The 17,141-nt window shown below is 47.0% G+C and overlaps 1 non-coding gene across 1 annotated transcript; it reads right to left on the bottom strand.

The window, feature by feature from the left end:
• Window positions 1-2,900: 2,900 nt before the first annotated feature.
• On the bottom strand, window positions 2,901-2,983 carry trnal-uaa (transfer RNA leucine (anticodon UAA)). Its single transcript has one exon. It is a non-coding gene; the product is annotated as a tRNA-Leu (tRNA).
• Window positions 2,984-17,141: the final 14,158 nt, after the last annotated feature.

Genomic DNA, 17,141 nt, shown 5'->3' with positions numbered 1-17,141 from the left:
TCAGGGCCGCTCTCAAACTTCTGTGTTACAGGTACGAATGGGGCGGATTGGATGAGCCAGGAACCGAGAGAATTCAAATTCAAGGAAGCGCAGAAGTTCTCACTCAGGGCAGTTGCACAGAAACTGGCTGAGCCTATGTGTGGTCCGCCCAACAGCGTGGGGTATCATGATGAAAGACCGGGCGGGGGTGTTGAGGAGTTTTGGACGGCTGGACTTGACGCGAATGTGGGAAAGAAAGATAATGAATAACAGAGAAGACACGACATAGAAAGACAGTGAAAAAGGCGAAAAGACAAAGGAAGAGGGCAAAGCGAGGACAGAGAGGGTAAAGCAAGAGGGAAGGAGGCAGAGAGGGAGAGGAGAGGCAATGCGAGATAGTGAGGAATCGAGAAAAGAAAATGGCTAAAAGTGAAGGAGAACAAAAACGTGGAAGGAAAATGTAGGAGAAAGGAGAAAGAGAAGATGAATTAGGAAACAGGTGAGAAAGAGTGACAATGAAAGAGAAAGAAGAGAAGGAGAGACTGTGTGGGAAGGATTTCTAGTGCAAGAAGATGCGAGAGAAGAGCCGAGAGTGAGAAACGTAGAGACTCTGTTAACACAAGCTCGTTCTGATTGGTTCTATAATCGGCTCATCTTCCAGCTGCGCGGCAATAAAGGCTATGTGAAAGGAAGCATTTATGTCACTGTGCGGCCACACACCCGCGCCCCAAAGATGGTACAGGAGGCGCGTGGGTCTCAACTTTGCCTGGCTTTTCGTTGGCTACGTCGATCAGTCCATGTTTCAAGCCTTCCAAGATAATGCTCCCCAGCCCTTTCTGCGTTACCTTGATGATTGATTTGGTGCTGCTTCATTCGCACATGCTGAGCTTAAAATGGTCATTATTTTGTCTCCAGTTTCCTCCCTGTCCTTAATCACCTCTTTCTCTCACTCGCTCTCTCTCTCTCTCTCTCTCTCTCTCTCTCTCTCTCTCTCTCTCTCTCTTCTCTAACTCGCTGTCTTTATCTCTGGAGAAAAAATGTCTACCCCAACTTTTAATGCAAGGCCTCCAGAAATGCCTACCATTTTATCGGGTACGTGGAACAGTCCATGTTCCAAACCTTCCAAAGTAATGCCCCACAGCTCTTTCTAAACTACCCTGACGACGGCATTGGAGCTTCTTCATGCACCTCTACTGAACTTGTCAATTTCAACTTTGCATCCAACATCCACCATGCCCTAACATTCACTTGGACAATTTCTGACGCCTTTCTCCCATTTCTCGATCCCTCTGTCTCCGTCTCTGGAAACAATTAGGCCACCATCTTCTTTTATATCCCACGGTACCTTGACTATACCTCTCCCTACCTTGTCTCCTGTAAAATGCTCTTCACTTTTATCAGTTTCTTCGTCTCCTTTGCAGCTTTTCCCAGAAAGAAGCTTTTCTTTCTAGGGCATCAGAGTGCCAAGAGCTTCGGATACGTCCGTTGTATCCGATGCTCCTGATACCCTGTATTGGTGAGACCCAATGGACATTGAGGGATTGCTTTGTCGAACACCTTCACTCCATCTGCCACAAGCAGAATTTCTCGGTTACCATTTTAATTCCAATCCCCATTCACTTCCCGACATGATTGTCTGGACTCTGTGGACTCCCCTCTTCTGCCACAGTGAGGCGACTCTTAAGGTGGAGGAGTTACACCTCATCATCCGTCCAGGTAGGCTTCAACTTGATCGATTTCTCCTTATGGCATTTTTCCCTCCTCCTCCTTCCGTCTTCTTCCATTCCTCACTCTGACTCCAAATTCACCCCACCTGTCTATCACCTCCCCCGGTGCCCCTCCTTCTTCCCTTGCTCACATGGTCCACTCTCCTCTCCTATCAGATTTCTTCTTTCCAGCTCGTTGCCTTATTATGCAGATTTCTGAGTCTAGCACATGTAGCAATTAGCGTAACTGACTTCGGTCACTGGCCTGCAGATTCGAACATACATTGTAGATTTAATGTGAAATACAGCTCTGGACAATAGGTTCCCAAAAGCCTTGTATCACGGGCCAGAGAATGCTGATTAAAATTCATTTAGATGTCTGTGGTGTGGAAATCGGGACCCGTGAAGATTCTGTGTACTTCCAAAAAAGCATTATGGATGCATTGTAGATATGTAATTGTCTTTTGATGTTTAGCACATAAAATATTGGGTAGCGTCGACTGAAAGGGCTTCAATATGATGCCTGCTGTATCCTGTTTTGTCAAATATAGTAGTTGCTTCAAACCGACCAGTACTTTTCTCCAGTCATTTTCTTCTCCCCCTTACCTCTTCTTCCGTCCTCCACTCCGACCTCTTATCTTTCTCCTCTCTTGTCTATCACATTCTCCTGGAGCCCATCCTGCTTCCTTTTCTCACATGGTCCACTCTCCTCTCCCATTAGATTTATTCTTCTCCCGCTCTTTACCTTTCTCACCCACCTGGTTTCACGTATCAACTTTTGACTTGTCCTCCTTCCCCCACTTCAACTTTACATCAGGGTGTCATCCCCTTTCCTTTCCAGTCCTTAATAAGGGAGTCGGCCCGGAAAGTGGACTGTTTATTCATTTCCATAGACGTTACGGGACCTATTGAGTTCCTCCAGCAGTTTGTGGGTTTTGCTCCGGAATTTCAGCATCTGCAGAATCTGTTGTGTTTGGGGTAACGGGAAGCAGTGGGGTTTGCAAACTGATTGAGAGATCGCGGTACTTTTAGGCCTTCTGTCCTCTTTCGCTCTAACGAGATCACGGGGGGCGGGTGGTGGTGGAATGTGTTGGAAGTGGGCCCGAATGGCCTCCCACCTGAGTTTTGCGGAAAATATATAAGTATACTTTAAATATAATAAACGTGGAAATACTTCTGTGCCCCGAAAAATTCAGTCTGAGCCTGTCAATGAGTTACCAGGAGTGGGGCTCGAACCCACGTGAACATTCGTTCATTGGATCTTAAGTCCAACGCCTTAACCACTCGGCCATCCTGGTGCGATACAAGCAAGAAAGACTTAAACCTTTACTTTCCAATTCAAAAAACTGTCCCGGATTTCCTGCTCGGATACTGCCGAATGTACTGGGCTGTCGTACCCCGGTGCACTCGCATTCCGTTAACAAACAATATTTCAACTTTCCTAATATTTCAACTTTCAACTCCTCTTGTTATTTCATTCTTGGGCGAGACCATATATGTAAGTTCATAAGTTTAAGAACTGAAGGGCACAAATTTAAGAGGAGAAGAAGGAGATTTTTTTTTAAACGACGGGAGTTTAGTGACAGTGTTTTTTAACACACAGCGTGGAACTGTCGCGGGTTGGTGGAATCAGATGTAATCAGTGAATTTAGGGAGCAATCCGGCAGGGAAACATAAGAGGGTTGTACACAAGATCATTTGTTTGCACGATTTTTCACGTGCTACTTTAATATGTATAACATCGCTCCAAGAGGATGTTGGACAATTTATTCCAGTTTAAAGGAATGGTTATAAAACCCCACCCTGTCCAATGCAGAACCGCTCAGGCTTCTAATCCGAAGGTCACAGAATCGAACCATTGGGCCCATAATATACAAACTCTGTGCAAGACCGACCCACTCAGCCCGAGCGATCCGGTATTTTTTTCACACTTCCTTTTCATTTCTCAATTCGCTTTTTAAAATTACTTCTAGTACTCGTTTTCAGCTCTCTTTCATACGGACTACACTCTGCCAGAAAATCGTTCTTTGGTATTTCCCACTTTGAGAGAGAAAAAAATTCGCCGTTTTGTGCTCCTGTGCCCGGGTGTGCTTGTGCCTCAGTCTGCAAGGATCACATTCTTTCCTAATTGATCGCTCTAGATTCGGTGTTGCCGAAACTACCATCCCAGTGGATTCAAACTCTGCCTTGCACTCTCATCTCCTACCACCACATTCCTTCATCCTGAAATAAATGATCGATTGTTGCATAAGCATATATGAGCAGAAGAAAAAAAACAATAAAAATACACTGCTGGAAGATCCCTGTGGGCGAAGCAGCGTCCGAGGAGGTAAAAGAGTAGTTGTCGTGCAAGATGGAAACCATGGAACGGGACTGAGAGTGTAGAGGGCTGATAGCCAATATACACAAGTGATGGGAAGGACATGTAGCCGAAATGGAGGAGGGATGATGGGCAGATAGAGCCAGGTAGAGGTGTGCGATGAATCAAGAAAACCAGGAACGTCTCCTCATATTCACCTTGAGTACGCAACAGTCCAGCTGCGCGAAAACTTACAGTCTAATCTATTTTTATCATGTGCACACTCACGAGAGAGAGAGAGAGAGAGAGAGAGAGAGAGAGAGAGAGAGAGAGAAAGAAAGAGAGAGAGAGAGAGAGAGAGAGAGAGAGAGAGAGAGAGAGAGAGAGAGAGAGAGAGAGAGAGAGAGAGAGAGAGAGAGTGTCTAAGACAACGAATGGACGCTTGAACAATGAACAGTTATCCGGAATAGCTAGAATGACTTACAGCACTATGATCATTAACAGGGGAAAAAAAGACGGCCTGGCGATTCGACTATCCCAGATTCCACCTTCATTTATTAACGTCCGCTCCCTTAATTCTGAAGTCCCCACATGTCCCTTAATTCCTTTACAAAACTTTCTTTTCTGTGAATTTAATCGATAATGCCTCCAGGGCACCAGGCGGGAGAGCAAAACTAGTCACCATCCTCTTATAGAAGTTCTAAATCGTCTATTAATTATAATGGGACCCTTATGCTGATCACAGAATGTGTGTGTGTGTGTGTGTGTGTGTGTGTGAGAGAGAGAGATAGAGAGAGAGAGAGAGAGAGAGAGAGAGAGAGGAAGGCACATGTTCGTTCTGATTACATACTTGTCTCACGGACTGTCGGATGAGCCTGACGTGCAGGTATTCAATTCTCTCGATTCAACGTATCTTATCCATGGCTCAAACCCCGGGGTTTATTACAGGTAAGAGTGAGGTGGCTTCGTTGGCCCAGGTTCGGAGGTAATTAATGAACGAAGAAAGGCAGACGATATCACTTAGCTGCAGTTGCTCAAAACTGGCGAATGCAATACGTGGTATGTTCAGCATCGTGGAAAATGTTGACAGTATTCATCACTGGAGATGTGATTCAGCCTGAAGACAGTCCTGGCAGGACGTCGGGTCCTCTGGATCAGAAAGGCCAATGGTTTAAGTCGTTCCGGGTTTTTGTGCGGAATTTTGCCGTGTATATTTGGTTTAAGGGCGAGGGAGGATCTGAACAACAATTTGACCCGATTGCCATGGGTCGGAGTAGCAGGGGTATCCTCAGTACTTCTTCCATATACAAAGAGCGCCGAGCAGGAAACAGAGGCGACCGCACATCTCCCTGGGTAGAGATTAATCATGGCTACAATGTCAAAGGACAAGAGATTCAACACCCGTACACCCCACCCCCATAACCAAGACGTCCCTCACTTATGCCCCTTATTTGCAGTTTGGGACGCGCAGAAAGGTGGAGTATTGCATATACGAGGATAACGGTTTGGTAGATAGGGAGAGGCTGACTTCGTCAGCTTCCTCCAAAACCAGAGTGAGGCCAACTACAAACAGGAGGGACTGCACCTCATTTTCTCTCTGGGGTATCTGCAAAGCGACGGTATTAACTTTTAATTCACCTGTTTCAAATGTCTTGGTCTTATCGTTCTCTGTTCGTGTGAGCTACCCACTTCCATTCAAATCATCCCTTCTTTCCAACACCACCAAAGTTATCAGTCTTTCTATTTTTCTGCTCCTGCCCCGGGCTCCACGCACTCAATCACCTATATCGACGCCATTTGCCCCAACTGTTCCCAGCTGCCCACCATCCTTACCTATCTGGTTGCAGACTACCTCATATTTGCATCAGATCCCAATCTTCCGCCTTACTTCTGAAGACAATCTCTCAATCCTATCGACGTCCCTTTCTCCTAACTTCTTTCGCCAAGAGAAGTTTGTCTAACAGTGCTTATCCTTCTCATCTGCAGCACACATCCAAACCATTCAATCGACCTCTTCAGCCCTTTAAACAGCGAACATGCTGAACCACCTGCTCAAATATATAACCACTGCAGCCAGAGGAACCTTCTATGAACGTCCTTCGAGTAGACCGTGTCCCCTCGTTCTTTAAAATGAGGGGAGCACATTAGAATGGAGTTCTGTCCTTTGCTCTTTACCATCGATGCAGCGTTCCATTCTCCGTTCAGTGAGAATGAGAGACATAGCGATCAGACACTTAGAAACATATAAACTTAGAAAACCTACAGCACAATACAGGCCCTTCGGCCCACGAATGCTGTGCTGAACATGTCCTTACTTTAGAAATTACCTAGGGTTACCCATAGCCCTTTCTAAGCTCCAAGTACCTATCCAGGAGTTTTTTTAAAATACCTTATAGTATCTGCCTCCACCACCGTTGCCGGCAGCCCATTCAATGCACTGACTACTGTCTGCGTTAGAAACCTACCCCTGACATCTCCGCTGTATCTGCTTCCAAGCACCTTAGAACTGTGAACTCTCGTGTTAGGCATTACGGCCCTGGGAGAAAGGCCTCTGACTATTCACACGATCAATGCCTCTCATCATCTTATATCAGGTCACCTCTCATCCTCTGCCGCTCCAAGGAGAAAAGGTCGGGTTCACTTGAACAGTGAACCACAGTAACCAGTATGACTTCCAACGTAACCATCATTAGCTAGAGGAGAAAGACCAGGCCATTTGATCACTCCACCTTCGTTCTCCATTCTTTAACATCCGCTTCTATGGGTTGGTCGTCTGCACATGTCGCCAAATTGGTCTATGTGACTAACCATCGCAATGTCTCCAGGCATCTCGCAGAAGATTAAATCTAGTCACCTACCTCTTCTACAAGTTCAACATTGGTTAACCATTGTTATGGAATCTGTGTGTGTGTGTGTGTGTGTGTGTGTGTGTGAGAGAGAGAGAGAGAGAGAGAGAGACAGAGAGGGAAAGAGAGAGAGAGACCAAGAGCAATGCGAAGGCAGAGAGGGGAAAGCAAGAGGGGAGGAGGCAATGAGGGAGTGGAGAAAAGGAAAGAGAGAGCAAGAGAGGGAGAGAAAGTAACAGGAAAAGGAAAATAGCTAAAAGAGAGGGAGAACAAAAAGAGAGAAAGGGAGAGATGGGAAAAGAGAACGCTGAGAAGGCTCAGGAAACAGGTGAGATAGAGTGATTAAGGGAGTGAAAGAAGAGAAGGAGAGATAGTGCCGGACTGCAAGGAGCAGTCGCGCGAGAAGAGCCTACTGTAAGAAACTGAGAGACTCTGTTAACACATCCTCGTTCTGATTGGATCTAGAATCCCCCTCATTTTGAGTAAGTGACAAATCAGGTGCGAGAGATGCGCCACCTGTCTCCCACAGAGTGTTGCTCGTCCTAACGTGAAGCTATTGCTTCCTCTCGAGTCATGTTTTCATGAAATCCGATTGCTGACTTAATTGCGGACACCATGTCTCCCCTGTGTTGGTTGCTGATACTAATTACCGCTCTGCATGGTGAGTCTCTGACTGGCCAGTTAGCGCGTATTCTGCGTGGTCACTGCGGCCCGGCGCCTCTCTCATACTTCGGCATTTGTTACAGGTACGAGTTGGGCAAATTCGGTGATTCAGGATCCGAAGGAATTAACGACGAAGGAAGGACAGAGAGTGTCACTGAGGTGCAGCTACTCGGAAACCGGCACAGCCTATCTGTGGTACGCTCAACATTCTGGAAAGTCACTGAAAAAATTGTTGACGATATTCAGCACGGGCGATGCGGTTCAGTCTGAAGACAGCCCGGTCGGGATTTCAGGTTTTCTGAACAAAACTAACCAGCGGTTTCACATAACTGTCTCCGAGGCTGTTATGCTGGATTCCGCCCTGTATCTTTGCGCCGTGCAGCCCACAGTGTTCCAGGGTGACGGCGGATCAGGACAAAAACTCACCCTGTGTCGTGGCCGCCCTGAGCTCCACCCACAACACTTATCAAGGCCCGTCTATGGGACCCAGGCAAAAATGCACTCTCCTTGGACTGAGGCTACTGAAGGCTGCAGGGCGAGTGTCAAGCGATTCAAAACCCTCACCGACAGCCCCTGAGAACCACAGCCACTAACGAGCAACGACGTTCCTCCTTCTTTCTGTCCGCAGAGGCCTGTCCCTTATTTTCGGACGCGGAGGGAAGGAAGGCGAGAGATGTATATTATGTGTAGATTGCGTTCTCATATATAGGGAGTGTGATGTGGAAGGCAGGAGTGATGTCAGAGGGAAAGGGAGAGAGACAAACAATGACAAATGAAGAGTAAGTGAAAGATGGAGACAGAGAGAGCAATGAAGAAGTGACAGCACTAAAGAATTAGTGGTCGAGAGAGTAATAAGTGGGATGAGCGAGCGAGCGAGAGAGAGAGAGAGAGAGAGAGAGAGAGAGAGAGAGAAATGCGGGGACGGGGGGGGGGGGGAGGAGCGTGAGCAAGTGAAAATGAGAATGGGGTACAGAGGAAGTAAGTGAAAGGGGAATGGAGAATGTTGAAAGAAAGAAGAAGAGAAACGGAATGAAATAGCAGTGGAGAGGAATGAGAAGAGGTAAAGCAGTGAGCAACGGAATAGGAAGGAAAGAAAAATGGAAATGAAGAATAAGAGGAAGGGAAGGAACGAGACAGAAGGAAGGAAAGTGAGGGAAAAGAAAGAAGGAAGGAAAAAGCGATGAAGAGGACACAATAAGAAAGGGTAGGATAGCGATGAGATTAGTCGAGTAAGAAGCGAAGATACAGCAATCTCGTGCAAGTAGAAAAGAAAATAGAGCATAGGGCATAGAACAAACAAATCTACAGCACGTTACAGGCTATTCGTCCGCAATGTTGTTCCCTGAACATTTGTCACATTTCTGTCGCGCCTTTCCCTGAGAACATACGCGCCCAATTTATTTTCCAAAGTTTCCGCCTAATAGCATCATATTTTCTCCCTACCCAATTACGTTATCTCAAATTGACTACTCCTATCGCTCTTTAGCGCGAGATCGTGCTGTGATCACTATCTCCAAACTGCTCTCCTAACGAGATCTGACACCTGGCCAAGTTCATTTCCCAATACCAGATCAAGTAGAGCCTATCTACATATTGCATCAGGAAACCTCCCTGAACACACCTGATAAACTCCACCCCATCTGTACACCTTGCTCTAAGGAGATGCCAGTCAATATTAGAAAAGTTAAAATCTCCCATCACAACAAACCTGTTATTATTGCACCGCCCTATCCGCCCCTCGATGTCTCTGTTACTATTGTGAAGTGGTGGGTGGGGGAGGTGGCTATAAAACACCCAGTTGAGTTATTACCCCCCTTTCTTGTTCCGACTTCCACCCACACTGATTTAGTAGATAATCCCTCCATGACTTTCTCCTTCCTGCAGTGGTGACGCTATCCCCGATCAGCAATGTCATGCCCCAGCTATCTTGCCTCCGCCCCTCTCCTTTTTCAAACATCTAATGCTTGGCACACTCAGAAGCCATTCCTGCCCTGACACAGTCTCTGTTTTGGCCACAACGTGATAGTTCTAAGTATTGATCCGCCTTGTTTATGATACTCCTTGCATTAAAATAGACAAATCTCAAACCATCAGGATGAGTGCTTCTTTGCTCTATCATCACCCTAACCTTCTGCACAAGCTTCCTACAAGCTGTCACTACTAGTGCGCCAATGGCCTCATCCTCTGCCGCTTCCCTTTGGTTCCCACCCGTTGCAAATCTAGTTTAAACCTTCCCCAGTAGCATTAGCAAACTTCCCCGCAGGATATTGGTCCCCCTCGGATTCAAGTGCAGCCCCTCCTCTTTGTACAGGCCACAGCCGCATCTAAAGAGTTCCCAATGAACCAGAATTCTAAATCACTGTCCCCTGCTCCAATCCTTCAGTCACCCATTAATCCGCCAGCTCATTCTATTCCTATTTTCTAATTCGCGTGGCAGAGACCGCAATCCCGAGATTACTACCCTGGAGGCCCTGCTTCGCAACATCCTTACTCCCTGTTATTCTCTTTTTCTTCAGGGCCTCCTCCACTTTTCTACCTATGTCGTTGGTACCAATATGCATCACGACTTCTGGGTTCTCATCCTCACATTTCAGGATATTGTGGACACGTTCAGCATCAACTCTGGTACCTGGGATCCAAACTACCATTCGCGTTTCTTTTTCGCGCCCACAGAATAGCCTGTCTGTTCCCCTAACTAAAGAGTCCTCATTGACTGATGCCATCCTCTTCCATTCCCTACCGTTGTGAGCCACAAGGCTAGACTCAGTTCCAGAGGCACGGCCATTGTTGCTTCCCCCAGATAGGTCGCTCCCCAACAGCAATCAAAATGGAGTACTTATTGTTAAGGGGGACGGCCACTGTGATATTCCCTATTACTTGACGCTCGCCCTTCTTCTCCTGACAATCATCCACTTATCTGTCTCCTCTGGCCCCGGTATGACAACTACCTGCAGCTCCTAACCATCACCCCCTCACTGTCCCTAACAAGCCGAAGTCATCGAGCTGCAGCTCAATTTCCTTAAATCGGTCACTAACGAGCTGCAGCTCGATGCAGCTGGCGCAGATGTGGCCACCAGCGAGGCTGGAAGCCTCCCGGATATCCCAGGTCTGACAACCAGAGCAGAAAACTGGCCTTGCAGTTATTACCGCTATTCTTAAGTTGGAGGGAAAACGCGATATGAACGCAATTTATCGCCTTACCTCGCCTCGGCCTCCCTCGCCGAGGCTCCGATCAGCCAAAGCACCGCTACTCTGACTCACACTGCTCCGACGGTCACTCCTTCGACGACCGCTCCGCGACGCACTGACTCCCTTTTATCCTGATCCTGCTCAGCCCCTTGCGCGATGATGGGCTACTGAGTCTGTGCACTTCGCCAAACTGAAAAGGGAGGGAGACTTTGAATGGGAGATATAGGTAATGAGTACAGAGGCTGTGAAGAAATGCCGGAGAGGCAGGGAGAGATGATAATGAGACAGAGAGAAACAGAGAGAGAGAGAGAGAGAGAGAGAGAGGAAGATAAGACGTAGAACAGAAAGTGAGCGATGCGAAGAGTGCTTGGTAATGATTGTAAATGAGTAAAAGTAGAAGGGAGAACGGCAGGAGAAGATCGAGAGAGAATGTGCTTCAAAGACAAATGGAGACAAGCACACATACGGAAGCAAATCCCATTCTGATTGGCGACTGGAATTATTGCCCTTCTTCTGAAGTCAAAGTGTCACAAACCTATCGAGATTGCTTTGTCTTGATTCCGTTCACCAAGCGAAGTGTCCACTCGACAGTTATCTTCTAAAATCCTCTCAATATCCTGTATGTCCAACAATACTTATCCACCTAATCTCCAATCCAGAACCATACTGTTTAATCGTCATTTTTTTCCCAGTATATAAACACTCAGCCCTATAAACACCTAACATAATAACACCGAGAAAGATTGGCTATTGGATCAGACCAGATACGTTCTTTATTCTTTAACATCCGTCGTCCCGTAATTGATCGATGGGATAGTCATAGTCACAGTGTGTAGCCATTATTATGGAACCTATGTGCTTGCATGTGGGAGAGAGAGTAAGAGAGACAGAGAGACAGACATGGAGAGAGAGAGAGAGAGAGAGAGAGAGAGAGAGAGAGAGAGAGAGAGAGGGAGAGAGAGAGAGAGAGGGGGGAGTGGGGGGGGGGAGGGAGAGAGAGCGGGAGAGAGAGAGAGAGAACGAGAGAGATCAAAATAAATTAGAGAGACGAAAAGGCGATAAAGAGACAAAGGAAGGCAGAGCAAAGAGAGGCCGGAAAGTCGATAGCGAGAGGGATGGAGACATTCAGGAAGTGGGAAGGGGGAGGGAGAGGAGAGAGTGGAGAAAATGGATAAAGAGGGAGAACAAATAAAGAGAAAGGTTAAGAGAGGGATTGAGCGAAAGGGAAGAAGAGTTAGAAAACAGGTGAGAAGGAGATGCGCGAGAATGGTCAGGAGCGAAAAAGTGAGAGACTCTGTTAAAACCTGCTCATTTTGAAATATACCATAAGACCATAAGACCATAACACACAGGAGCAGAATTAGGCCATTTGGGTCATCGAGTCTGCTCCGCCATTCAGTCATGACTGATCCATTTCCCTCCCTCCTCAGCCCCTCTCTCCGGCCTTCTCCTCGTAACCTTTGGTGCCATGGACAAACAAGAACCTATCAAGCTCTGCTTTAAGTACACCCAACGACCTGACCTCCACAGGTGCAGGTGGTAACAATTTCTACAATTTCACCACCGTCTGGTTAAAGAAATTTTTCTGCATCTCTGTTTTAAATTGACGGCCCTCTCTCCTGAGGCTATGCCCTCATCCGAGGATCACCCATTATGGGAAACATCCTTTCCATATCTATTCTCTCGGACTTTCAACATTTGGAACGTTTCAATGAGATCCCTCCTTATTCTTCTAAATTTCAGTGTGTGCAGACCTAGAACTGTCCAAGTTCCTCGTATGATAATACTTGTGAACCTCCTCTGAACTCCCTCCAATGGCAGGATATTTTTCTCAGATGATGAGCCCAAACCTGTTCACAATACTCAAGGTGAGACCTCACCAATGCCTTTTGAAGCCTCAGCACCCACCAATCAGGCAATGATCTAACCATGCCAGTAATAACATGAGCTTTTATCTTGGTAAGCAGCCATCTGGGTGGCACCTTGTCAAAGGCCCTTGTAAATCCAAATGTACAACATCCATTACATGTTTTTTTTTAAATTTATCCTTCTTGTAATCTCCTCAGAAAATTCCATGAGGTTCGTCAGGCAAGATTTTCCCTTAAGGAGCCCATGCTACCTTTGCCCTATCTTGTCCTGTATCACCAAGTCCTCCATAAACTTATCCTGAACAATTGACTCCAGCCACTGAGGTCAAGCTAACTGGTCTATAATTTCTTTTCTGCCTTCCTCCTTCGTTAAAGAGTGGAAGGGCATTTGCAATTTTCAAGTCCTCTGCCACCATGCCAGAGTCCAATGATTTCTGAAGGATCTTTACTAATGCCTCCACAATCTGTACCGCTACCTCTCACAGAAACCTAGTGTGCAGTTCGACCGGTCTAGATGAATTATTACCCTTAGATTTTTCGGCATTTTGAACAGCTTTTCCTTTGTAATTGTAATTGTATTCGCTTCTCTTCCCTGCAGCCTTTAACAGCTAGTACATGCTGGTGTCTTCCACAGTGAAGACCGATACAACATGCTCACTTACTTCAAAGGAAAACGGGTAGAAGTGTCTCCGAACAAATGAGAAAGGAAAAGAGAGGGGAAAATAGAAAATAGAAAGGAAAGAAGAGTCGGCAAACAGTTGAGAAATTGATTAAGGGAGAGAAAGAAGGGAAGGAGAGAGGATGTGCGAACGATTCAGACGACAAGATGAAGACGGGCGAGAAGGACCAAGAGTGAGAAACTGAGAGAGTCTGTTAACACACGCCTGTTCTGATTGGTTTCATAATCCTGTATCTTGAGTAAGTGACAAATGAGGCGCGAGAGACACGCCTCCTGTCTCCCATTAAGTCCCTACTGGTCCAGACGTGAAGGTATTACCTTCTCTCAAGTCACAGTTTCATAAATTATATTGATTGTAATGCAGACACCATGTCTCCCATGTATTGGTTGCTGATTCTAACGGCTGCTCTCCCTGGTGAGTCTCTGGTTAACCGGTTAGCGCGGGTATTACACGTTCAGTGCGATCCGGCGCCGCTCACACACTCTGGGATTTGTTACAGGTACGAGTGCGGCAATCTCCGTGACTCAGGATCGGAGGGAATTAATGATCGAGGAAGGTCAGACAGCGTCGCTGAGCTGCAGCTACTCGGGAACGGTCAGAGCCTATCTGTGGTACGCTCTACATTCTGGAAAATCTCTGAAACAATTGTTGACAATACTCAGCACTGGAAACGCGGTTCGGGGTGAAGGCGTTTCTTTGAGGGTTTCAGGTTCTCTCAACAAAACTGGCCAGCGGTTTCATATAAGTATCTCCGAGACTGTTATGCCGGATTCCGCCCTGTACATTTGCGCCGTGGATCCCACAGCGTTCCAGGCTGACGGCGGATCGTGACAAAAACTCACCCTGTGTAGTGGACGCTCGCCGTAGAGGGCGCACTGAGCCCTACGCACTTAATAAGGCCCGTCCTTGGGACCCAGACAAAAATGCACCCTCCTTGAACTGAGGCTACTGAGGTCTGCAGGGCGAGTGCCAAGTGATTCAACACCCTCACCGACAACCCCTGAGAACCACAGCCACTAACGAGCAACGGCTTTCCTCTTTCTTTCTGTCCCCAGTGGCGTTTTCGGACGCGGAGGGAAGGAAGGCCAGAGATGCATATTATGTGTAGATAGCGTTTTGTTATATAGGGACTGTGATGTTAAAGGCAGGAGTGCCGTCTGAGGGAGAGAGACAAACAGTGAGAAATGAAGAGTCAGTAAATGAAAGATGGAGACACAGAGAGCAATGAAGAAGTGACAGCACTAAAGAATTAGTGGTCGAGAGAGTAATAAGTGGGATGAACGAGCGAGAGAGAGAGAGACAGAGAGACAGAATTGCGGAAACGGGGGGGAGAGCGTGAGCAAGTGAAATTGAGAATTGGGTACAGAGGAAGTAAGTGAAAGGGGAATGGAGAATGTGGAAAGAAAGAAGAAGAGAAACGGAAGGAAATAGCGGTGGAGAGGAATGAGAAGAAGCAAAGTAGTGAACAACGGAATAGGAAAGAAAGAAAAATGGAAATGAAGAATAAGAGGAAGGGAAGGAACGAGACAGAGGGAAGGAAAGTGAAGGAAAAGGAAGAAGGAAGGAAAAAGCGATGAAGAGGACACAATAAGAAAGGGTAGGATAGCGATGAGTTCAGTCGAGCAAGAAGCGAAGATACAGCAATCTCGGCCAAATAGAAAAGGACACAGAGCACAGTACATAAAACAAAGAAATCTACTGCACATTACAGCCCCTACGGCCTGCAAAGTTTTTCCCTGAATATTTGGCACATTTCTGCCTTGCCTTTCCCTGAGAACATATGTTTCCGTATCTACCCCTCGATGTCTCTGTTAATATTGGGAAGGGGAAAGGGACGGTGGCTATAAAACACCCAGTTGAGTTATTGCCCCCTTTCTTGTTCCGACTACCACCCACACTGATAATCCCTCCATGACTTAATTCCTTTCTTGCAGCGGTGACATTATCCCCGATCAGCAATGTCCTTCCCCAGCTATTTAGCCTCCGTCCTTCTCCTTTTTGAAACATCTAAAGCCTGGCACACTCAGCGGCCATTCCTGTTCCTGACACAGTCTCTGTAATGGCCACAACGTGACAGATCCAAGTATTGATCCGCCTGGTTTATGATACTCCTTGCATTAAAATAGACACATCTCAAACCATCAGGATGAGTTTGAAATCAAAAACGAGTGCATCTTTGCTCTATCATCTGCCTAGCCTTCTTCACAAACTACGTTCCTCAGTAGCAGTAGCATACCTCCCTGCCAGGTTTTGATCCTCCTCGGATTCAAGTACAACCCATCCTTTTTGTACAGGTCACAGCCGCGTCTAAAGAGTTCTCAATGATCCAGAAATCTGAATCACTAACCCCAGTCCAATCCTTCAATCACACATTAATAAGCCAGGTCATTCTATTCCCGTACTCCATGTCGCGTGGCACAGTCAGCAATCCCGAGATTACTACCCTTGTGACCCTGCTTTGCAGCTTCCTTCCTGACTCCCTGTAATATTTATTTTTTCAGGACCATCTCCATTTTTCTACCTATATCGTTGGTACCAATATGTATCACGACTTCTGGCTGCTCACCCTCACTTTTCAGGATATTGTGGACACTTTCAGCATGAACCCTGGCACCTGGGATCCAAACTACCATCCGCGTTTCATTTTCGTTTGCACAGAGTAGCCTTTCTGCTCCCCTAACTAGAGTCCCCTATCACTGATGCCACCCTCTGTCATTCCCTGCCGTTCTGAGTCACAAGGCTAGACTCAGTTCTAGAGGCACGGCCATTGTTGCTTCCACCAGACAGGTCAGCCCCCCCCCAACAGCACTCAAAATGGAGAACTTATTGTTAAGGGGGACAGCCGCAGGGATGCTCGCCATTACCTGACGCTCTCCCTTCTTCCTCCTGACAGTCACCCACTTATCTGTCTCCTCTGGCCCGGGTGTGACAACTGCCTGTAGCTCCTATCGATCACCTCCTCACTGTCCCTAACAAGCCGAAGTCATCGAGCTGCAGTTCGATTTCCTCAACTCGGTCACTAACGGCTGCAGCTCGATGCAGCTGGCGCAGATGGATGTCTCCCGATATCCCAATCTGACAACCAGAGCAGAAGATCGGCCTTGCAGTCATAACCACTATTCTTAAATTAGATGGAAAACGAGGTATGGACGCATCTTAACTCCTTTCCTCCCCTAGGCCGCCCTCACCGAGGCTCCGATCAGCCAAAGCACCGCTACTCTGACTCACACTACTCCGACTATCACTGCTTCGACGACCGCTGCGCGACGCACTGTCTCCCTTTTATCCTGGATCCTGCTCAGCCGCCTTGGGCGATGATGGGCTACTGAGTCTGTGCACTTCGCCAAACTGAAAACTGAGGGAGACTTTGAGTGGGGGACGTGGGTAATGAGTAGAGAAGCTGCGAAGAAGTGCGGGAGAGACAGGGATGTGTGTGTGTGTGTGTGTGTGTGTGTGTGTGTGTGTGAGTGTGAGAGAGAGAGAGAGGGGGTGAGAGAGAGAGAGTAGTAGAACAGAAAGTGAATGGCGGAGTGTAGAGTGCTTTGTAATGTTTGTAGATGAGTGCAAGCAGAAGAGAGAACGGGGGGAGAAGATCGAGAGAGAATGGGCTACAAAAACAAATGGAGACAAGCACACAAACTGAAGTAAATCTCATTCTGATTGGTGACCGGATCTATTGCTCCCGCCAATAAATCGATAGACAGGGCAACGCCCCCAGTCTGACACAAGCTGCAAGTTTTCGCAGGTCGAGAACTTTCCAATATACTCTCGAATATCGGTAAACTGTATTAAGTTTTCAGAATTAAGTTGTCTTTTTATCGATCTTGAAGCCAGACATCATGTGTTCCCTTTGTTCTTTGATGATGATATTTTCTGCGCTGTCCGGTGAGTCTACGCGGCAACGACTTGCA

The sequence above is a fragment of the Mobula hypostoma genome, chromosome 10 (assembly GCF_963921235.1).
Source record: "Mobula hypostoma chromosome 10, sMobHyp1.1, whole genome shotgun sequence".
NCBI classification, from domain to species: domain Eukaryota; kingdom Metazoa; phylum Chordata; class Chondrichthyes; order Myliobatiformes; family Myliobatidae; genus Mobula; species Mobula hypostoma.
The sequence above is the reverse complement of the archived record's forward strand: the minus strand, read 5'-3'. Positions and strand labels throughout refer to the sequence as shown.